Source organism: Talpa occidentalis, unplaced genomic scaffold, assembly GCF_014898055.3.
Source record: "Talpa occidentalis isolate TD23 unplaced genomic scaffold, MPIMG_talOcc4v2.1, whole genome shotgun sequence".
Classification (NCBI taxonomy): domain Eukaryota; kingdom Metazoa; phylum Chordata; class Mammalia; order Eulipotyphla; family Talpidae; genus Talpa; species Talpa occidentalis.
In genome coordinates this window covers 127,335,751-127,357,557 of record NW_026555331.1, presented here as the reverse complement: position 1 = coordinate 127,357,557, position 21,807 = coordinate 127,335,751, and the positions used below count along the sequence as shown (strand labels likewise).

Genomic DNA, 21,807 nt, shown 5'->3' with positions numbered 1-21,807 from the left:
GTGAAAAAAAGATAAATGTCTCAGTGTAACACTTAACACATATTTAAAAATTGTTTTACCTAAAAATGTATCTTCATCTTAATCTTAGTATTCTCAATTAATTGTGAGAAATTTATAATTACTTTAATGTTGCTATTCCTTTAGATTCTTAGGCATTATATGTATGCATTGAAATAGGTAGTTCACGGTTATCATTCTTGTTTCATTATAAGGTGTTCCAGAAAGATAAACAGTAGCACATTCAGATGCTACTATGTACAGCATAGGGTTTTGTCATATATAGTGCTCAAAAATGCTTGTTGAAGAGCTAGTAAAATAATAAGGGTCTATACACTAACTCATTTAAGAATAGTGTTGGTGACAATTGGCTTATTTTAGAACACTGATTTTAAATAAGACCTTAATTTGGCCTTGGCAGAATAAAAGCATAATTAAATAATGAACCATATTTAGAGTGACATAGTACCAAACCCAAATTTGGAATGATGCAAGTCAAGTTCCCGCTTTAAGAAAATTTAAATCTTACAATTCCTTTAGAATTTAAAAAAACCTCAGGAACAATAAAAAAAAAAAGGTATTGTATATTTTCTTATGTGACCAGAAATCACATGCATTTTAAATTTAGATATACGACAAGGAAGTGTTACCTATCTGTGACAGGATTAATTTTTGCTCTGTCAGAACTGACCTGGTGCTGTAGTTATTTTAAACTCTGGAAATAAAGAAGTGTTACAGTTGCCAAATACTAGGTGCCATCTAGTGGCCATTGAGAATTAAGACAAATGTTCATAAAAATTCTGAAGCATTCTGATTATTTTGATTTTTTTCCTACAGTAAAGGTTATATTTATCATCTTGTAAATGACAATCAATTTTACCAAAGTTTAAAATACTTCATATATATATATATATATATATATATATGTAACCCTACAAGGGATGTCTGGTTAGAATTTTGATTGGTTTAACATTTCAACTTTGTGTCAAGAGATTTTTCTTACTTGAGTTTAGAAGAAGGAATATCATCATCTAGTACACTCTAATTTAAATGGGTTAAAGATTATATTGTTTTCCAAAGGTCTCAAATTCATGTTTTTCTTGTCTTCCCCAAATTAGAGCTGAGTGTAAACTAGGGATGTCACAAACTATACTAAGGGTCAAATAGAAGTATCTGGGTGTTATGAATAATTCACATAAGTCATTTTAAGTAAAATATCAATAGTTTTAGATTTATACAGAAGATACATGTAAGGATTCATGAAAATCCTTTATATTTTAGAATTTCCAAATCACATTCTGAGAGAGATGTGAACAATACCCAGTTCTGGTGAATCTTAAGAATTTTGCTTCTAATCAAACAAAGGGTGGGGGGAAAAAGACAAAACTTGAAAACAGACCATAAATCTGAGACATACAGCAGAGGAGGGGGGAAGGTGAGAGGAGTCAAAACGGGAAGGGGAAGAACATAAGGGATGGTAGAGATGGATTACAGGGTGCTATGGTAATGGGAAAACTACATGGACTACTCCTGAGGGAAGAAGTCAAACACTGTACAAAAATGTAAGAAAACAAATAAATTTAAAATTGAAATAAAATAATTCTGTCCCCAAGAATTCATTAAAAATAGAAGATTAATACATCAAGTTCATCTAATGTGTATTTGATAAGCATAATAATGTCTTGATGCATTGTTTGATATTGAGACTTATTCTGACAACATAAAATCTATAAAGAAATCTATAAAAAAATCTATAAAGAAATAAAGCCATAAATGAGATTATGGCTCATTTTTACTGGATCAATGTGAAAATCTAGGATATTAACATTACATCATTTTGATATAGACTATGTATATTTACACATAATTTTGATATGACATATTCATTTTATTTTCTTCTCACTGTTCATTTCTTTTGAGTAGACATTTTATCTTGGGAAATACTACATTAACCTCATAATAAAACAAAACCATACTAAGAGCCTTTAATCTGACCTGGAAGGACATCATTTCTGTGTAGTAATTGCTGAGTTAATGGAAAAGAACTACTTAGAATTTACGAAACATCACTTGTTTAATAAAATTATATGTAAAATGCATGAGCAAAAGTTGGATTCAATCAACAAATATTTACTGAATATCTACTATAACTAAGGAGCTGGGGACACATTTGAGAACAAGACAATGTTGTTACCTATAAGGAGTAGTATTTTAAAGTCACATTTAAGAGAAATATTTGATGGACAAGTAAAAAATAAGGAAAGTTCGGGTAGTAAAAAGTAAACTTGCACTGTTGGAGAATAGGAAGTCACTGAGATAAAAATACAAAGATAATATAAAGAAAAATAAGTAAGGAGGCCCTTAACAATTTATTTGGAAGGGCTGGAAACTACATACCTAGGCACTTCCATAAGCATTTATTTATTTATTTTTTTTAAAGTCCAGAATCTTTTTTTTTTTTTTAAGATTTATTTATTTATTCATACAAGCACTGGGTACAGTCAGAAGCACGGGAGGGTGAGAGAATTCACCAGAGCCAGAGCGGGGAGCAGAGCAGGCAGAAGGACTGAAGTACACTGCTGAGGGGAGCAGCAGGCGGCAGGAGAGGTCTGTGCGCCATGTGGGACCCTCCTCCGGTGGCCCGGGAGCAGCCGGGGATCGAACCGGCACTGCAGAGGCTGCAGGCAGCTTCGCAACCCAGCGCTCAACCACTGCGCTACCGGGGAGGCCCTCCATAAGCATTTAGAGATTTATTTTCAAACAGCAGTTTTGGTGCAATAGCCTTACCTATTGTAAACCATGCCATTATAATGAGTTAATACCTGCCTCTCAGTTTCAAAAATCATATGATAATGAAAACTATAACCCATCATTAGAACTAGCTTTACCATCTACAGCTTTGAAGAGATTTGTATAACCAGAATATGGAAATACTTCACTCAACAGGACATGAAAATATTTTATTTTGTTTCCAACCAACAACTGCCCCAGCAAGGACTATGTTAAATCTTATTTTTCTGGTAGGTAGCAGATTTCTCAAGAATATCTGAGCACATTTCTATAGCTTTCCAATCATTTACTGTTATTAAAATTCAATTAGTTTTAGTCCAGTTTATCTCCTTCCAGCTAGAACCTGAGTCTGAGAAATGGGAAGAAAATAGATTTGCTATTTTAGTCTGTGTCCTGCCTTTGACTCTAGTGCCTTAATTTGGGATTAGGTAGAAAGGATTATGGAAAAGGGCAAACATCTTTAACTGAACAGCTGGCTTGAGTGCTCTGCTGGGTAGTACTGCTTTCTTGTGTAACACTGGTTAATACAGTATGGAAAGTGACAGATCCTGGTCCTCTTCTAGGGAGTGTGCCACAGCTTCACAAATGTCCAAATTCCCTCTGCTTCCTGAAAAAAATTCTAGTTCCAGAAGCCCATTCTTAGCTTCTTGTTGCTGGGATTGCAACAAGATGGTTCAAGTTCAAGTATCCTCAGTTGTGTCTATTTCGTCCTGTGCAGGATAGAAAACTAATGCATTCTTGTCATGCCAAATACTGGTAATTGTAGTTTTGATAGTTTGAAGGATATTGGACACACAAACTGCTAAATCTCGAGAATGCAATGAATGCCTGGTTTGTAATTCAAACGTTAGGGAGAGAATAGTGTAATAGTATTGTGGTGAAATTAATATGTGTGACACATGAAATAATTACTTAATATATTTGGGGACCTTTTACTCCCCAATATTCTTAGACCTTCATACTATCCAGCATAGCACAGGGAACACAGTCACATAAATTTTTTAAGTTGAAGATGCATGAGCTGTTTTCCAGGCTCAAGCCACAAGAAAATCAAAGAGGTTGAAAGGGTTGAGCAAAAAGTGAAATTGTTGAATTCAATTAAGCAACCAGGTAGTTGGATCCAAAATGGCATCAGAGGAACTTAGTTGGTATGCTCTGCAGAGGATTATCTAGGTCAACGAGTGGAGTGCTACACCCAGAGAATCTTATGGATTAGGGCAAAACTGGAATACATCTTGGACATCAGACACCAGGCAGACTCCATCAAAAGGGACATGAGGAATTGCGTGCTTCAGTGACCAAGAGGAGCATGGAGAGAGATGCTTGGAGGCTGTGGCTGGGGTTGGGAGGTTACCCTACAACGTTAGCACCACATCCAGGAGGGGGAGAGTTAAAAGGTGTGGAAAGGTACAGCACTGACTGAGGGGAAATACATATGGAGGAGCTTGAGTAATTCTAGCAGGCTGAGTCCCCAGTGAAAGGACAAAAGACAGTGCTTGCCCTCCCCCATTCTGTGGGACTGGTACTAATCTTGTGAGCATCATTGAGAATGCACAGGGACCTTACAATCCAGGCCAGGAACCCAAGAGAAGAGGGCTATCAGTGGTGGGACATTCACCAGAATAGAAAACATGTTGGTTCACAAAACAAGTGACGATCAATTCATAAACACGGAAATCATATCAATTATCTTCTCTGATCTTAATGATATCAAACTAGAAATAAACTACAAATATTAGCAGAAAAAGCCTATAATGTTGGAGACTGAAAAACACATACTGAAAAATTATTGGGTTAATGAGGAAATCAAAGAAGAAAATAAAATAATACCAGGGAATAAATGAAATTGAAGATACTAACTACTAGAAACCACGGGACACAGCAAAAGCATTACTACAATGGACGTACATAGCAATAAAGGACCATCTCAAGAAATAATAAATAACTCAACTAATCATTTTGACCCTTAATCCTAAGGAACTAGAAAAAGAAAAAACTCACTCAGAACAAAAAACTCAATTTAATTCAAAATGGATTAAAGATTTGGATATAAAGTCTGATATCATAAAATTCATAAATTAAAACATGATCAAAACACTCCACAAAACTGACTTCAGTGATGTCTGTGACTTTGTCCCCAATATTAAGAGAAACAAAACAATATAAACAAATAAGACTACATTAAACTAAAATGCTTCTGCTCTGCAAAAGTAAGTATCATTAAAATTAAGATAACCTACTGAATAGGAGAAAATATTTGCACATCATATATCTGGCAAGGAGCTGATCTACCAAGACCTCATACAACTCAACAAAAAGAAAACAAATAATCCGATCAAAAAAGAAAGAACTAAATATACACTTCTCCAAAGAAGAAATATAGATGGTCAATGGGCACAAGGAAAAAAAAAAAAAAAAGGCTTATAATCACTAATCATAAAATGCAAATCAAAACCAAAATGACATACCATCTCACACCCGTGAGAATGGCACATAGCAAAAACATCAGAATTATCAAGTGTTGGTGAGGATGTGGAAAGGAACGCTTGTACACTGTTGGGGGGAACTTAATCTGAGCAATCATCTTGGAATGTAAACATCAAGGGAAGTAATAACCCATCTTTCAATTTCTGTGGGAGGGAGGACCTAGCTCCAAATTGCAAAAATTCCTCCTGTCATAAAGGTAAGAGAAATTAGTTTTCCCTTGGTATAAATCCAATTACCAGGTGAATTTAGGATAAACTATATGAAAAATGTAGCTGTTAAATCTCTTAGATGAGGATTAATTATCATGTATCTTGATAACATATGTGTAATGGGGTCCTATCTGCTTAGCTATGTAAGAGGAAGAGGTTTCTTTCTTCTTTTACAGTCTCTTAATGAATATACTACCAAAGACTATCACATTCTGGTTTAATAATTACACAATAATAAAATTATTTTCTCGCTCTCCTACCTGTTTGAGATGTTTTCTGGGATGGGAAAACATTGTTTTTAATTATGTTTCCTCAACAGTATTCAAGTGTTTTCTGAGTACAGCATTAATATGAATTACTTAAGGTATTTAAAAACAAATTCCTTCCCTAGATCTAGTGAGTTAGAACTGTTTAGGGTCTAGGAATTCGTATTTAAAAATAAATGTTCTCTGATGATTCTGATGTGTGGGCACTGGATATTGATTTTTTGATATTTGTATTGACTTACAGAAACATCTAAACTCAAATACTTGAGATATTTTTTACTCACCAGTAAGATAAATTTCTTGATCAAAGTGGCTTTAATTTTAATTTTGACCTATCATCAGGTAGTAATGACATCTAGCATGGTGACTGAAAAATTCCTTCTTTGTTGCCATTTTAGTAATTCCAAAAGTAAAAACTCCATTATATCTCTCAGCAATTTATTTCAATATCACACTTTTAATTATTCTTAGCTATGTATCACTGATTTCTGCTACTCACCTTGAAGTTACATCATCTCTTGTTAGCATACTGCTTAGTATATGCATTAAAAACCATTTTAGTTTCAAAACTTAAACTCTACCTTGACTTATTTTTATTTATATCCATCTAAGTTGTTAATATTTAATTATCATAACACAGCAAAGAAATACAAAAAAAAATCTGAGGCATTTAAAAAACTTTTCTGGTAGTTATGAAAAGTGATAGTGCTACAAAATATACAAAATATTTTCAATTATATGGCACCATGGCATTTCCCCACCTCCTGCCTTATATGGTGCCTTTTATTAAAAAGAAATTCACCCATTTATTAATGTAATAATGTAGTTTATGAGACTCATAGATAGTATTCTTATTTAGGGGTTAGCAAATTTATTTTGCATAGTAATGTGCATTGGGAATATAAATAAAAGTTTTTCATTTATTTAAATATTTAAACTAATTAAAAATTGAACTGCCAAATAACTATGTCAACATCTAAGTTTATTTCTAAGTTTTTCCTCTAACACAAGCCTTGTAATGAAAAGTTTTCCAAACTAATGTATATGTTTATGCCTGGGTTTATTATTAACAATGTGTTTATTATTCTATCCCAATTGTTTTTTAAACAATAGACAATTCAGTTTTACAAGGGGAATTGGAGTGTCACAATCATTTATTGATTGGAAATAAACTACATTATTTAATTTTTTGCAGGTTTGTCTCAAAGATTTCCTGGGTTGAACTCATCAGAATTACTCATTGTTAAAGTAGTGCCTCGGGGTTTAGTTCTTGGACTCTTTTTTTTTATATAGCTTTTTAAAACTTGGATTCATTAGAAAAATAGAAAATAGAAAATTATAATTATCCAAATTTTTGTTGATATGTATGTTTGATTGTTGATGCATGTATGTGTTTTATAAACTATGCTTGTTTATGCAACTTCCAAAAGAATCTTCAAATACAATATTAGGAAGTTTAATATTATTTAATTAACCAACAAGGTCTGACAGACTGGGAGGTTATCAGGAGATAATCACAGCCCTCAGGTGCTATGAGGAACTGGATGCAGCTAAGTATCTCTAATTCCCCAAGGGTGTGATTAGCACATGATAACAATGCTTCCTTGAGTTGTTTTATTGCTTTTATGAAAAGACTTTATTGTGAAGAAAATGTTTATTTTTATGCAGGAGGAGGATGGAGTTGACAGTTTAGACCGTTGAGTGAATAGCAGTTACTTCTGACTTCAGGTACAAGCCATGACAAATCTGCTCATTTAGAATTACTTCCTAAGCCAGTTCGGATGTTTTGACTGCCTCAGAGCTTTTGCAATAAAGCCCAACTTCCACATAGGACAGTTGGAAATTGTGTTTTCAAGTTAATGATGTGGATTCTCTAAAATTAGAAAGTGACTGATTTTGTAGAAGTGTTGCATGTGAAAAACTGACTAATAACTCAGCACAGAAAAATATTTTGGGTACTCAATGAATGGTTTCCAACCCCATGATTAAAGAGATCAGCTGATTTGGGAAATACAAATGTATACAGACGAGAGGGTGAGACAGACAGCAGAAAAGCTCCACGTTCCCTTGATGCCTCTCTATTTTCTCCCCACAGATTCCAATCCCAATGGCATTCCAGATTAAATAGAATAAAATTCAAACTTTTCATTATGATCTGTACAGCATCACAAGAGTTCATCTGGTAACTTCTTAGACCCCATCTCTTCTCTCCTTCATTATATTCTAACTCTGCTAGTTTTCCTTCTCTTACTTGAAAACACCAGGCTTGTCTCAGGGACTTTGCACTTCCTGTTCTCTCTAAAATGGAACATTCTTTCTCCAGGTTTTTACCCGGCTGCCTTTTCTCATCATTGCAGTCTCAGCTAGAATATCAGCACCTCAAAGCGGCCAGCCCCTAAAAGGAGTGTCCCACATACATTCTGCCCCATTGCCCTATTTCAGTTTTTTCACTTCACATATTATTACTGTAGATGTATTATTTATTTGATTGCCTGTATTCATTAAGTAAAATGTCAGTTCATGAGGACAGAATCTGTCTCTCTTGTTCACACTTATTATCCCATCTTCTAGAAGTATGCCTCACATATAATAAACTTAGTCATGTGAGTATACATTAAATATATATCCAACCTGCCACAAGTTGGTTACAAGTTCCTAACAGAACTTTTTCCTAACTCCTTCCTAACAGAACTCACAGATTTCCTTTTTTTTCCCCTTCACCCCTCAACTGATTAGCATTAGGGCAAGATGGAGCAATGGCAGTCAGAGCAATGGGTCCTCAAGGGGAAGTGAACAAGGAATGGGCATGAGACCCAATTTGAGCCAACTGAGAGTTGATGAGAGATTTGACAGAGACTTCTTAGAAGCTTTTTCTCACTTTCTGAAAGAGCTTCAGAAAGAGCAGCTCTCTCTTTGTTCCTCTGATCATTGTCATTGGGATCATGGGATTCAAATGAGTGAATTTGTGAGTGATAAGAAACTCCATCTAATCAGGTTTTTATCTCATATATCATATATAATTTCTTCACAGCAAGGATTCAGAAACTGGATTTGAAGTACAAATTTATTGTAAGAGTGCTGTTGTGCAGGTTCTAGGATCCTCCCCAGGATACCTCTCCTCCTGCCCTATAACACTTTGATTCAGAGAACTAAGGAGAAATGGTGTTGGGATTCACATTGTTATTGGGCAGAGGAAGGGGTGTCCTGGTATCCCCAAACCTGCCTGCTCTAAATAGGTTCTGCCATCCACCATATCAAGACAAAACATACTTTAGTGTATAAGACCTTCAACAGGAAATAACTTTAATACAATCAGCACGCAACAAAGAAGAAAAAATAAGTTAAAATAGTTTCCAATTAAACACCCAAAATTACCCATTGCTTTATGGATAAATGCCCAGCCAAACACGGTTGGCCCAAAGCAGAACCACTCAGATGCAAAAGAAGAGCAAAAGGGGCCAAGCAAGTATGGAAGGAAAGCAGCAAAATTAAAACCTAAGTCAAGATACAGGTTGCCATTATCAGCTTCCTCATGGGTCTCCCACCCATGTCTCTGTCTCTTTCCATATCCCCCAAGTCCCTGGTGCAAGTCCCAAGGCCTAGAAGGAAGCTCAGCTTCTTCATATGCCTCTGCTCCAAGTACCTCCTCCAGGTCTTCCTGATCTCCTCCTTCCTTCTCTAGCTACTGTCTTCTCTAGCTACTCTTCCCTGCCCAGCTCCACCCTTCCATAGGGTGGGCCAGGAAACCTGGAACTCCCCTTTCCCTGGGGATTACCCTGTTACAAAATGACAGGGTTCAGTGTGTGTGGTCCCTCTGAAAAGAATCCAGCAGATATTCCCATTCATCCACACATGGCAAATCTATTGAGGAAAGGAAAAAGAAACCCCTGCACAGACACAGACAAGGAGTGAGCTGACTTGCAGAGGGCAGGGGTGTTTTTTTTATTGTGTTTCTTGATGGAATTTTCCTTTTGTAAAACCTATTGCCTTGGGGTCAGGTTGGGTTGGTCTTCTAAGATTCATAATCTCTGTGTGCACCTCTAATAATCTTTTCTGACCCTGTATCTTAGATTCCTGGAGATTTCCATAGCTGGTTTAGCTAAAATTTGTTAATCATCCCTCCCCCAACCTCTGGTGCTTGTCCTTATGAGACATTCCATCCTAATTTTTTGTACTCTGAGTTTCCATCAGTCTTACCTAGAAGGCCATCCTACATGCACAAACAAAACCAGGCAAAGGAGATTATAAAAATATGATTGTTTCATGACTATTAATATAAACAGTGCTTCAAATTCTATTCTCTAAACTCTTAATGAGCTTGTTTATTCACAATGTTTTGCTTCTCCATTTTTATTAGCAGAGTAAGTTACCAAGCAAACTATTTATGAGTATTAAATAATTGGTTTTAACTGCTATGTTGTACCACAAGTAAATACAGAATTCTTTAGAATTTCTAAACTAATTTTTGAATCTAAAATATTAGAATAGTAGTGGGGGAAAGTTTAGGTATGTAATAGAGGCCTAATGACTAAAACTAATATGATGTGAACAATGGATGTATTTTGAAAAATTAACATGAACTCAATTAAAAAAGGGAACTAAGCATTTAATTTTGAAATATAGAGAAACTTATTTAACCAGTGATCTAAAAAAAGACTAGGGAGACTATGGAAGAGGACTTTCATTTATATTATACCTCTTTCCCTTCAAAAGTTCTCCTATTTGTTCATACTAAATTGTGATATACAGAATATTTCAAAAGCCTTACAACTTTGAACAATAATGGTAGTAGTTAACATACACTGAATACTTATTTCTTGCCATTCATTGTTGTTATAGGACTTTATGTGTATTAATTCAATGTATCTACATAACAACTTGAGGAGAAATGGAAATTATGCAGCAAGAACAATGATTAGATAGGGAGCAGCCTAGCTCCAAAGTCTAACTGCATAACTAAATTGTGTGAAACCCAAAGTTGATTTGTAAGCAGAAAGTAACAACACAGATTTTCAGCCAATGTGGAATAATATAAATATGTCTTTGGACATGATCCTCATCATCTACCAGTCCAACTATAGCAAATATTGAATTAAACATTGCCTTTCTCTTGATATTGAGGCTACCATAATGAGGATACTCATTGAACACGGGTAGCTTATAAAGAGTAGGCAGAACACAGTGGTCCCTGATGTAATTTAGCCTTAATTGAAATGCAAAAACCACAGAAGTCAATTCTACATGTGGAGGTATCCAATTTTCAGAAAATCTTACACCCTGTTAACATTCTGTTTGGTCTACAATACTGTCTTGATCCCTTCCAACTTTTAAAATTTCTCTGATTAAGCAAGAAAGGCAGTGTATACCATTGTAACTTGCATACACAGAGATTTTCACCACAAAAACATTTCCCATGAAAAACAAATTAATTTTAAATAGGATGGGTTGACCTCTTATGATACAATGAGAAGGGCACAATACTTTTATGATTCTTCCGCCATGTAGGGTAAGGTAAAAGTATCAGACTTTTCTGCCCTCCTGCCATTAGGATAGATGAGGGAACCCTGTGGTCCTGAATGCATGCCTGGTGGTGGGCACCTGAAGTGGGTACACCTGGGCTGAGAGACTGAGTTTATAAGGGCGGCATCACGGGGACGCCAGCAGAAGCCAAGAACGAAATGAAGCTGAGAGAAGAAAAGAGAAGCAGAGAGAACGCCAGAAAGAGCCCAGATAGAGAGTGAAGGACTGCCAGTCTCCCAGCCCCCCAGCACCCCTACCTGCCATATGCCTGGTAAACCTAAAAAAAAAGACCTGCAAAAGCCACTGAGGGCTCCAGGACTCCTCCTTCACCCAGTCTGCTGGATCAGAAAACCTGCTCAGTGTCCATTCCTGACCCTACACCCCAGATCCAATAAACTTTATCTAAACATGAGAATACATTAGACAAATACAACCTGAGGGGAGTTCTATGTAATGAAAAGCTAAAATAAATAAACAAGCATAAATAAATGAAGAAATATTTCCCCACCATTTCTCTTCCATAAAAGAGGGATTGAGACTGTCTCTATTTGAATACTCAAAATGACTTCCATGATTTGATGTTGTTCATATAAAATGGTCAGTATTAAGGTAATGTTAAGATGATCTTTCCTTTGCCAAATGGTATGAGTATTAGTATAGGTAGGGAGGAGATATACTGCCCAGGGTAAACTGGAGTATTTACTGCATGATTCTAACAACTTATTTATGACTAAGCAAGTGCAATCACATATAACTCAGCAAGCACAGTTTGCTATGAGAAGCAAAGTTAGAGAAATAAACTATCCATATTTGTGCTTCATTTGAAGGGCAATAATTTAATTATTTTTCATTGTTGTTTTTAAGGACCTAATAATAACACTACTCCTGAGTATTCTATAGAGTGGCTGTAAAATCAGATTTATTAATTCATGTTACTTACACATTGGGAATACTAAAATATATACCTGTCTTTCCCTTCCTTTAACAAAAAGTCCCCAGCTAAACTGCTAAATTTACCTTAAATTATCCCTTCCTGCCTTAATCACACCTATGTTCTTTCTCTAAGAAATTGTTTGGTAAGAGTAAACTAAGATTTCAATTTTACCTTTAGTTTTGACTTTATTATTCATGTTTCTCATATTTATTTTCTTGTAATATTTAAGAATATATAAATATATCACCTAATCATTTAAGAGCTAAACATTAATCAAATAAAAAATCTAATGCTAAACATTTATCAACATGTAATAATGGTTCCATTTCTAAGTTCCATCAAGTTCTTATTTTTGAAATGCTATTGCTGAGAGACTCATTCCTGCATTATTGTTAAGTGACCCTGTTTGCTTCATGGTTAGTCAAATTTACATCTCTTCTAGAAATGGCATAAAATAATGTGAAAATTCTCTAATGCATTTGCAAGAAAAATATTTTCTTTTAATGACTCCTAATGAACCCCTATTTTATGCAGAGTGTGAAAAGTTGCCAAGATGTGTAAAACAATTAGGATGACAAAAAGCATGAGTTTTAAAAAGCCATTTCACTTGTGCAATGTGTGTGAAAATCCAGAATAAATCCTAAGGGAAAAATTAATTTTAATAAGCTTTTCTTCTTGCTTAAAGACTATGTAAATTTAAGGCACAAAGAACTGTGTATTAATGGATCAGGAATAATATGAGAATTTTATTCTGCAAAATAAATCTATTTCATCAACAACCTGTTACTTTATTCCAGAACTAAAGGAACATTTGGTTATTTACTGGAATAAATATAGTCTATATTTCCTAGAAGTAAAATACTGAACAAAAATAAGAAATCTTAAATAATTTTGCTTGATGTAAATTTGTTTACTATTAGAAAACATTGGTTAGTCTATGAGTCCACTGATAACTGAAACCTAATCTTTGGGATGCCTACCTTTTATTAAGAGATGGTCACATTTTCAAGAAATATTTTGATTTTAAACCTTTAAATACAGATTAAAGTATCCCACAAAAACTTATTGCTCTATTTTTAAATAAACTTTGTTTTAAAATGTTAAAAAAGATTCCAGAAGCTACAATACATGACTTTCTCATTATTAGTCCAGTATTTCAATATAATAACTAAGATGTGGTATAATTACACAATGGAATACTACTCAGTGGTCAAAAAAGATAAATTCATGCCATTTGCAGCAATATGGATGGAGCCTGAAAAGATAATGCTAAGCAAAATAAATGAGAATGAGAAAGATAAATACTGGAATGGGGAATATAAAGTAACTAAATTAATAATCAGATAAAGGCAAGCTGAAAAATTAACCCTTGATAGCTGACTACAGAACTGAGACACCAAGGGGGAAGGAAGTAGAGTAGGGGAAAGAACAGGCAGGGAGACATAATGTGTTGTGCTTAACTGAAAAAATCCAAATCAAATGATTTATCAAATCTTAGGAACAGGAAAAGCTAAAAAGCTGAGTTCACGCCTTAATAAATCAAGGAAATCAATCTCAACTGGAATGTCTTCTTCCTACCCAAACTTAAGGAATACAGCCCTTTGAAATGCAGCGGAATGAATGTTTAGAATGAAGGTAGGGTAGTGTTACCCTGGGGCCAGGTGGGGCAGTGAGTGGAAGGGACCATGAGGACCTAGTGGAGTTCCTCTAATGTTCTGCCTCTTGTTCTTGATGGTAGTTTTTTAATGTGTTTACAATGCACTACATCAAAAACACTATGACTAAATTGTAAGAATTTGAAAGGAAGAAACAAAACTATACTTATTGAGAAATGACTTAGGAAACTAAGTAAATAGTGTGCCTTTTGTCTTATTTCTATGGTTGTCCAGTTTTTCTTTAATTGCCCTTCCCCAAAGCTAAAGGCAGAACTCGACTTTTTAGCTTCTCCTGTACCTAAGATTCAGTAAATTATTTGATTTTTTTTTCATTTAGGCACATACATGTAAGAAACCTATTTGAAGAAGAATCATATAAAAAGCATGTTTTTGGAGAGCTCTGATTTATGCTCTCATTGGTAATGGTACCATAAAGATGTCAATTTTACCAAAATTAATCTGGAGGTTCAATGTAATTACAATCAAAGTACCCAGAGAGATTTTATGAAATTTAACAAACTAATCCCAAAATCCCAAAATTTAAGAACAAAGGCCTAAGAATAGTTAAGTTCATTCTGAAGATGAATAACATGGCAGAGGGATTTACACTTCTAGAAGCAAATGTATTGTAGTTATAATTATTAAAAGACAGGGATAGACAAATGGACCAGTGGAATAGAAGAGAGCACTGTAGGATAAACTAATTTGAAAGGTGAGCAAAACAATGCAGAAAGAACAGATTATTTAGTGAATGGTACCCAATAGTTGGTTATTCTATAGAATAAAAATCCAATTTAAAACATTTCACATATGACAACTTGTTTAGTGCTTAAAACAACCCCATGAAGCAGGTACTATTACTATCATTTCCATTTTATAGATGAAGAAGCTGAGGCACAAGAAATTAATTGACTTGCTCCAGGATACAGAGGCACTGATTAGAAGAGTTAATTTGCCTCTTGGTTCTGTTGTTTAAATCATTAAACTATACCACCTCTCAGAAGTAGAAACGGGTTTCTCAAACAATACTCCAAAAGTGCAAACCTTAACAGAAAAGATTGATAGGTGGACTACATTAAGTTTAAGATCTTTTCATCAAGACAATAAAGACAGTAAAACACATACTACAATTTTGAAAAGATATATATCTACATTAATGAATTCCTATAATAATTAGTAACAACACAATTGAAAAACAAACAAGCAATAGAAAGCAATTTCAGGGCCTCCCCTGGTGGCGCAGCGGTTGAGTGCTGGGCTGCAAAGCTGCCTGCAGCCTCTGCAACGCTGGTTCCATCCCGGGCTGCCAGGCGAGGGTCCCACATGGCGCGACAGACCTCTCCTGCCACGCCCGCTGTTCCCCTCAGCAGTGTATTTCATCGGTCTTCCTGTTCTATTCCCTGCTCTGGCTCTGGTGAATTCTCTCACCCTCCCGTGCTTCTGACTGTGCCCAGCGCTTGTATAAATAAATAAAATAAATCTTCAAAAAAAAAAAAAAAAAGGAAATCAGTAGCAACAGAAGGCTTACTTTGAAGGAAAAAATAAGCAACATAAAACTTAAAAAAAAAAAAGCAATTTCACAAAAGATGAAACTTGAATGGCCAATAAACATTTAAATATTTTCAGTTTCTTCCATTTAGAGAAATGTAAAATTGTAATGATTTGTACTATGCTCCTGAAACTGGCAGAAATGAAATATCAGTAATTTCTAGGAGTTGATCAATTCTGAAACAAGTATAATCTCATTTGCTGGTGCCTATGATTTTGGACAGCATTTTGACAGTAACTAGTAAACTAGATCCAACCTTGTGATTGGTAGTTTGGATCTAGTTTCACTCTGGTAGTTTGATAATTTCACTCCAGTGTCTGCTATGTGGATACCTACAGCATTGTTTGTCAAAGTGAAAAAAGAAAAGGAAACATGGTTATAGAAAAATAAATGGACAAAGGCACTTAGAATATTTCTACATTGAATACCATATAGTAAAGTGAATCAAGAAGAGATTTCAAAAACAATGAGCAAAAGAAGCAGGTTGCAGAAAGCTATGTGTAATATTATGCCTACATATAAAGGTAAACAATATATAGAATAAGACTAGTTTGTAAAGGGATGTGCCACAAGCAGGATGGTGGCTCCCTCTGGGGACAAAGAAGTTGGAGGAAGTTTCAAAGAGAGTCGTGATCCGTATTTCCTCAATTGATTTATTTTGCATACATTTTTGTGTAGGTATGAAAGATTTTATGACAACTGAAGGAAAAAGGAAATGTTACTTAAAAGTTTGTCCTTGAAATGGTAGGCTTTATTGAAATTTACTGATCTCTTCAGTCTGAGGATATCAGCGACCTGAGGGATTTCTGTATGATGAACAGTTTTCCCAGTGCTAAAGGATTCAAACAAACTCATAATCCCCCCTGGCCTTATTTTTAAATATTTTTATATAACATGTTTTATTCAGGATAACATATGAACTTGTGAATGAAGAAGAAAATGAGAAAATGAACATTACATACCACTATTAAAGCTTAGATATCAAAGAGTTTAAGTGATTTTTTTAAAGCCACTGCCTAGTCTATGGCTGAAAATGTTTGAAGAGACTTCCAGCCTCCCAAGCATATTTTACTACAAGACTTGATCTCTTATTTTATTCATTTCCTTAATTCCTATCATTTGTTTGCTTTATAATTATCTTGTTTTGCAATTCCTTTTGTAATCATCTTCCATAACATTATGGGTTTACTGAGAAAAGAACTGGTGTGTCAGAGATAGAACACAAGCATGTGATGCTTTCTGTGCAAAACCAAGTTTGTTCTTATCAAACTTCCCTTATTCTCTAGAAAACTTCTGGAAATTAAAGCAGATTATTGTTTGATAATATGGGTTTTGCTGTTGTCATTAATACTGTAGATGCTAAGGACCAAGATGCCTGGTGCACATACCTCCATGTAGTATCAGTTTCCACATAAGGGATTCACACGGCTTTTGCCTAAATGCATGAACTGTGACAATTGAGCTTCTTATGGGATGGTGATGAATCAGATCTAGAAATAAAAATGTTACAATTATGCCAACCTGTCAGATATTAGAGACTGAAAGAGGAAATTATTTAGGGATCAGGCTCTTCTGAGTTCTCCTGGCCCCATCTGCTGCACAAAGGAGCTGTTTTTAGGAGACAGTGCCAATATTTGAGAACATTTTTTTTTTTTAAAAAGACTTATTTAAATTGCCTGTGTAGCATTTTTTTTTTACCTGGTTCCTCTGTTTTTCCTAACTTGAAAAAAAATCTAGTATCTCTGGTTTGCTGTTAAAAAAATATGGTCCAGGAGACTGCAGCTTTAGAACAATAGTTCTCAACCAGGGTAATATTTCTCCTTCCTCCCCAAGAGATATCTGGTAACATCTGGAGGCAATGTTTGGTTATCACAAATTGCTAAGTTAGGAAGCAGTACTGGTAACTACTGAAGAGAGGCCACCGATATCACTAAACATCCTATCATGAACAGATAATAACAGATAATTAACTGACAAATGTCATTAATACTGATGTGGAGAAGCCACAGGATTTTTGAAGGTTGAACATATTTATAGATTTTCATAATTATATGCACACAAACACTCTCTGAATTGATATATCCTTGATTTTCATGCCTCACACATATGTATCTTAGTTTCTTAATTTTTGACCATCAACACAGGAAAGTTTTTTGAAATGAGACATATTTTTTGGTTTGTTTTTAGTATTGTTCACACTACAAAGCAACACTTGACTTTAGGAGAGATATGAAAGATTTAAAAATGTATAAAGAATAGCCTTGGTTATTCTTTTCTGAATGGTCCCGATTAAGGATCATCCTACTTACCCAGTTTTGTATCATTTTCCATTTGATATTAGCCAGACACTTTCTTGGCATATTATTCTTCTTTAAATCATGATTTGATAACTAAGTAACATTTTATTATAGGAGTCCTCAAAATTTAACAGATACCATATTTTGGATATTTCTTCTGCTTTTTATCTTCTTCCCCCTCCCTTAAGGAACAGTGTTATATATAGAGAGACACACATATGTGTCAATATGCCAAATATATATCTATAAAGATATTTCTTATATTTATATATAAATATATTTCTTCATAAATATATTGACATTTCTTGAAAACAAAGTCCTAGAAGTTTTTTCTACTAGTAAATACTGGTATTATTTTAAAATACTCCTGAACTAGGAAAGGAGTTGTGGAGTAGAAGATGATATTTGAATATTCCTTTAATCACAGATTGCATTCATTGGAGGTTGGCCTTATTTCAAGACAAAGCAGACCTTGCGTAGGCTCAAATGTCACCAGCTCAAACTTATCAATAGTCAGGTGGCAATTTACATGTCCTGGCAACCTTGGGCAGCATGTTTGGTGCCTCAGGAGGAGAAAGGCACAGTTGCAAATGGAAATTTACTGAAGTCAAATTACTTTTCTCAACTGTTTAGAATTTTCTCAAATTACTTTTCTCAACTGTTTAGAATTTTCTCAAACACAGCGTTCAAAAGAGGAGGAAATTTTAGACATGTTAATCCAACAACTTCATGTTACAATAAGGAAAATAAAATCCAGGAAATTTTAGGAATTATTGGAATTGACAAAGTTAGACAGTAGTAGATTTAAATCTGCACTCCAGGCTAGCTGATTGATCTTTAAGCTCTTCACTGGACAATGCTTTGATTTGACTTTGGCTCAGAATTGTGAAAATAAGCAGTCACTCATAAACTCAGAAGATAAAAGGATTTGGAGAATTTCTAAAGGAAATCAAAATTTTTCATTTCAAGTAAACTATTTTTACTAGGCCCTTATTTGATTTGCTAATATACTGACATAAATTCATTCTCTTAGCCTGCTGAAGAATCAAAATTGAGAGAGAATGAAGACAATGGGAATGAGCTCAACAGAGGCAGATGTCCAGTGGGTGAAAGCCAATGGACACACAGTTTAAGATAAAGGCAATATAAACTACCAATTCATCAGACACAGATTTATCACATAAAACCAGCTTAGAGGATGTTAGTCCTTTGAGAAAAATTGACTTTAACCAAGATAATTTATGCAGAACAAATCTAAGTATATTATTATAGTATATATGATATATACATATATATACATAATATTTTTTCTCTCCTTCAGATACAGAAATGATGTAAAATCAATAACTGAACAAAATACAGATACAGGTAACTCCTGACAGCAAAGTAGAGAAGTTTTTGACAAAGATAAAGCAATTGTTACTTTATCCTGTGGAAAAAGCTCCCGGGTGTTGCAGTGACCTCCAAACTTGTAGGTCAGAGGAACTAACAAGGGAAATGTTAAATTGCTTTCTCTCACCTGCCCTAAATTACTATTCACCACACCCCACAAGAGAAAACAGCTATTAATAAGATTTTTCCATTATTTTCAAAACAGATTAAATATGTATTGTACTGTTTGTCAAGTTAAATAAAGCTATTTTGGGATCTGTGTTAGACACTTAGAAAATGCTTTAACTCTTTAAGTAAAAATTTAATGATCACGCAATAGTTGTTGTAGGTTAGAAAATGTTCTAAGGATGGGCCTCCTTGGTGGCACAAGGGGTTGAGACACAACCTATCAAGCTACCCAAAGCCACTGCAGCACAAGTTTGATCCCCGGTCAGGGAGATACCCACATGGGGCAGCAGACCTCTCCTGACTCGCCCACTGCTCCCCTCAGCAGTGTATTTCTGTCAATCTGCCTGTTCTGTTCCCCACTCTGTCTCTGATGAATCCTCTTACCCCACACACACACCCCTGGCCTGTATCCCAGTTCTTGTATGCATAAATAAATAAATCTTTAAAGAAAATTTTGTAAGGATGACACCTAAATGGAAACAGATTAATAATTCAGGAAATAGCTTAGTTCAATTTTTAACTGTAATACTTAGCGTTTTAGTTTTTAAATAAATGGAACTGTTACTTTTTCATCAAATAAATTCACATTAACACTAAAAAACCCTTTATTTCACTAACTTGTTGCTTTATATTAAGTTTACTTAGACAAGGATATAGTTACAAATTTTTAAGCCAATTAATGGGTATCTAGACAAAACATTAAGTGTTAGAGTTGCTAGAATCTTGGCAAATAAAAAGTGAATCTTCAGGTTGTATAAATAACATGTGAACTGACTGAGGGATGAGCCTCAACTTGTTATTGTCATAAGCTGGGACAAAGTTGTTATGCCAATGACAATAATCAAAGACAGCTAGTTTGGGGCTAACAGTGCCTATAAGAAACAAATTTGGATTCAGACATCTTTAGTATCCGGTGGCAGGAAGATACACATGAACAGAAGGGGGTAATCTTGGGAAACAAATCTATAGAGAGAATCAGAACTAGAGAAAAATTTGATAGTCACCTAAATCATAAAGACTTTCAAAAATGAATGTAGATACTTCTGAGAATATTAGGAGTGAGTAGGATAGTGTAAATGATGAAATTTGCAAGTGCTGAATGCAACAGATTTTTAGATAATCATTAGTAGACAGGATTGCAAATAATATTCCTGAATTAATTTCTTTAAAAAAAAATCAAAGCAGCTGATAAATACTATCAAGCCATGAAATAGAGAATTTATCTATTAATTAAATTATTTCTTTTTATTTTATGGGGAATGCAAATTAACAATGAAATCATCATTATTAAGAAGAAGTAAAGGGCAAATTGAAAAGACCAAATGATGAACTGAATTTCTGAAAAATAAAAATATGACCAAGGGTGGCAAGAATAGTCATTTATCATGTCAGCTCAATTCTAATAGTTATATCCATGAGTTAGAATGTTAAGGTCACGATTTGATATAGAAGAAATTGGAAACCACCAGTGAGAGCAAATGTTCAAGGGGTCAGTGCACATTAGATTTAAAGGTCTTTAACAACTGTGTGCAGATAGCACATAGAAGGTGACGCAAGATCATCTCTCAGGAGTTTATATTAATAAAGACAGTCAACTTCAAGTTGAGATATTTTCAAAACTACGAGAAAGTCACTGTGTTATTTGTTATTTGCTAAACCTTCACAACTATTTCTGCTGCTTATTTGTGTTAAGGTTTTTAAGATGATGTGAGCTCTTTTTTCTGACTCAACTAATTTCTTGCATGATACTGAAACTAACCTTATGTAACCCAAGTCATGCTATCTTAGAAATAGTTGCTACTTCTGAATAGATTTTCTGGAGGGAAAAGCCTATTTACATTGAACAATAGATTTAAATTAGAAACACAACAAAATGTGATATATCAGTGTGTGTGTGTGTGTGTGTGTGTGTGTATGTATTTCCTGATAGTTACAGTCTCAATGGTTTCAATGAGTTTTCATAAAAAATGTCAAATTATTTCATATGCTATGAATTTTAAAATTGGCTATTTACAGCAGTAGAAATTTCAATTTAATTATTTTTTATATGAATGTTGAATGAGTACTTACTAGGGTCAAGTCTCAGAGTTGAAACTTGAAAGAAACAAAAGGAAAGATACAAACAGTCTGTTCATCATCTCCAGAGGTGAGGATATGCGGCAAAGCAGAAAAGCCTACATGCAGGGTAAAATTGTGATGCTTAATGTTCTAGTGCTATTTACTATTTCTTAAGATTTTGGGGGTCTTTATTAAATGCTTTGATCAAAGTGTCAAAATAAAGCCTTTAAGCAAATGTGTATTTATGTCTTAGACTAGGTATGAAGGTAACAAAGGAGCAGTTAGGATGGAGTATAAGAAGAGGGTGCCTATTTAAATAGGTTAGTAAAGGAATACTTCTCCAAAAATGTTATATTTAAGGTAATGTTTGAATAACAAAAAAGGGGCCAGAAACTAGATTAGTGAAAAAGGGAACATATCAGGTAGAGGGGAAAGAAAAGGTTAAATCCTGAGTCAGAGTCTAAATTGGTCCCTGAAAGTAGAGC

At 34.5% G+C, this 21,807-nt stretch overlaps 1 protein-coding gene across 1 annotated transcript in view; it reads right to left on the bottom strand.

Moving 5' to 3' along the window:
• The window catches only part of FOXP2 (forkhead box P2), a 1,127,785-nt gene that overhangs the window by 670,389 nt on the left and 435,589 nt on the right, over window positions 1–21,807 (bottom strand). The window contains exon 10 of the mRNA XM_054692568.1: window positions 16,796–16,897. The gene's annotated coding sequence lies outside the window, so the exon portion shown is untranslated. The remainder of the gene's footprint in view (window positions 1–16,795; window positions 16,898–21,807) is intronic.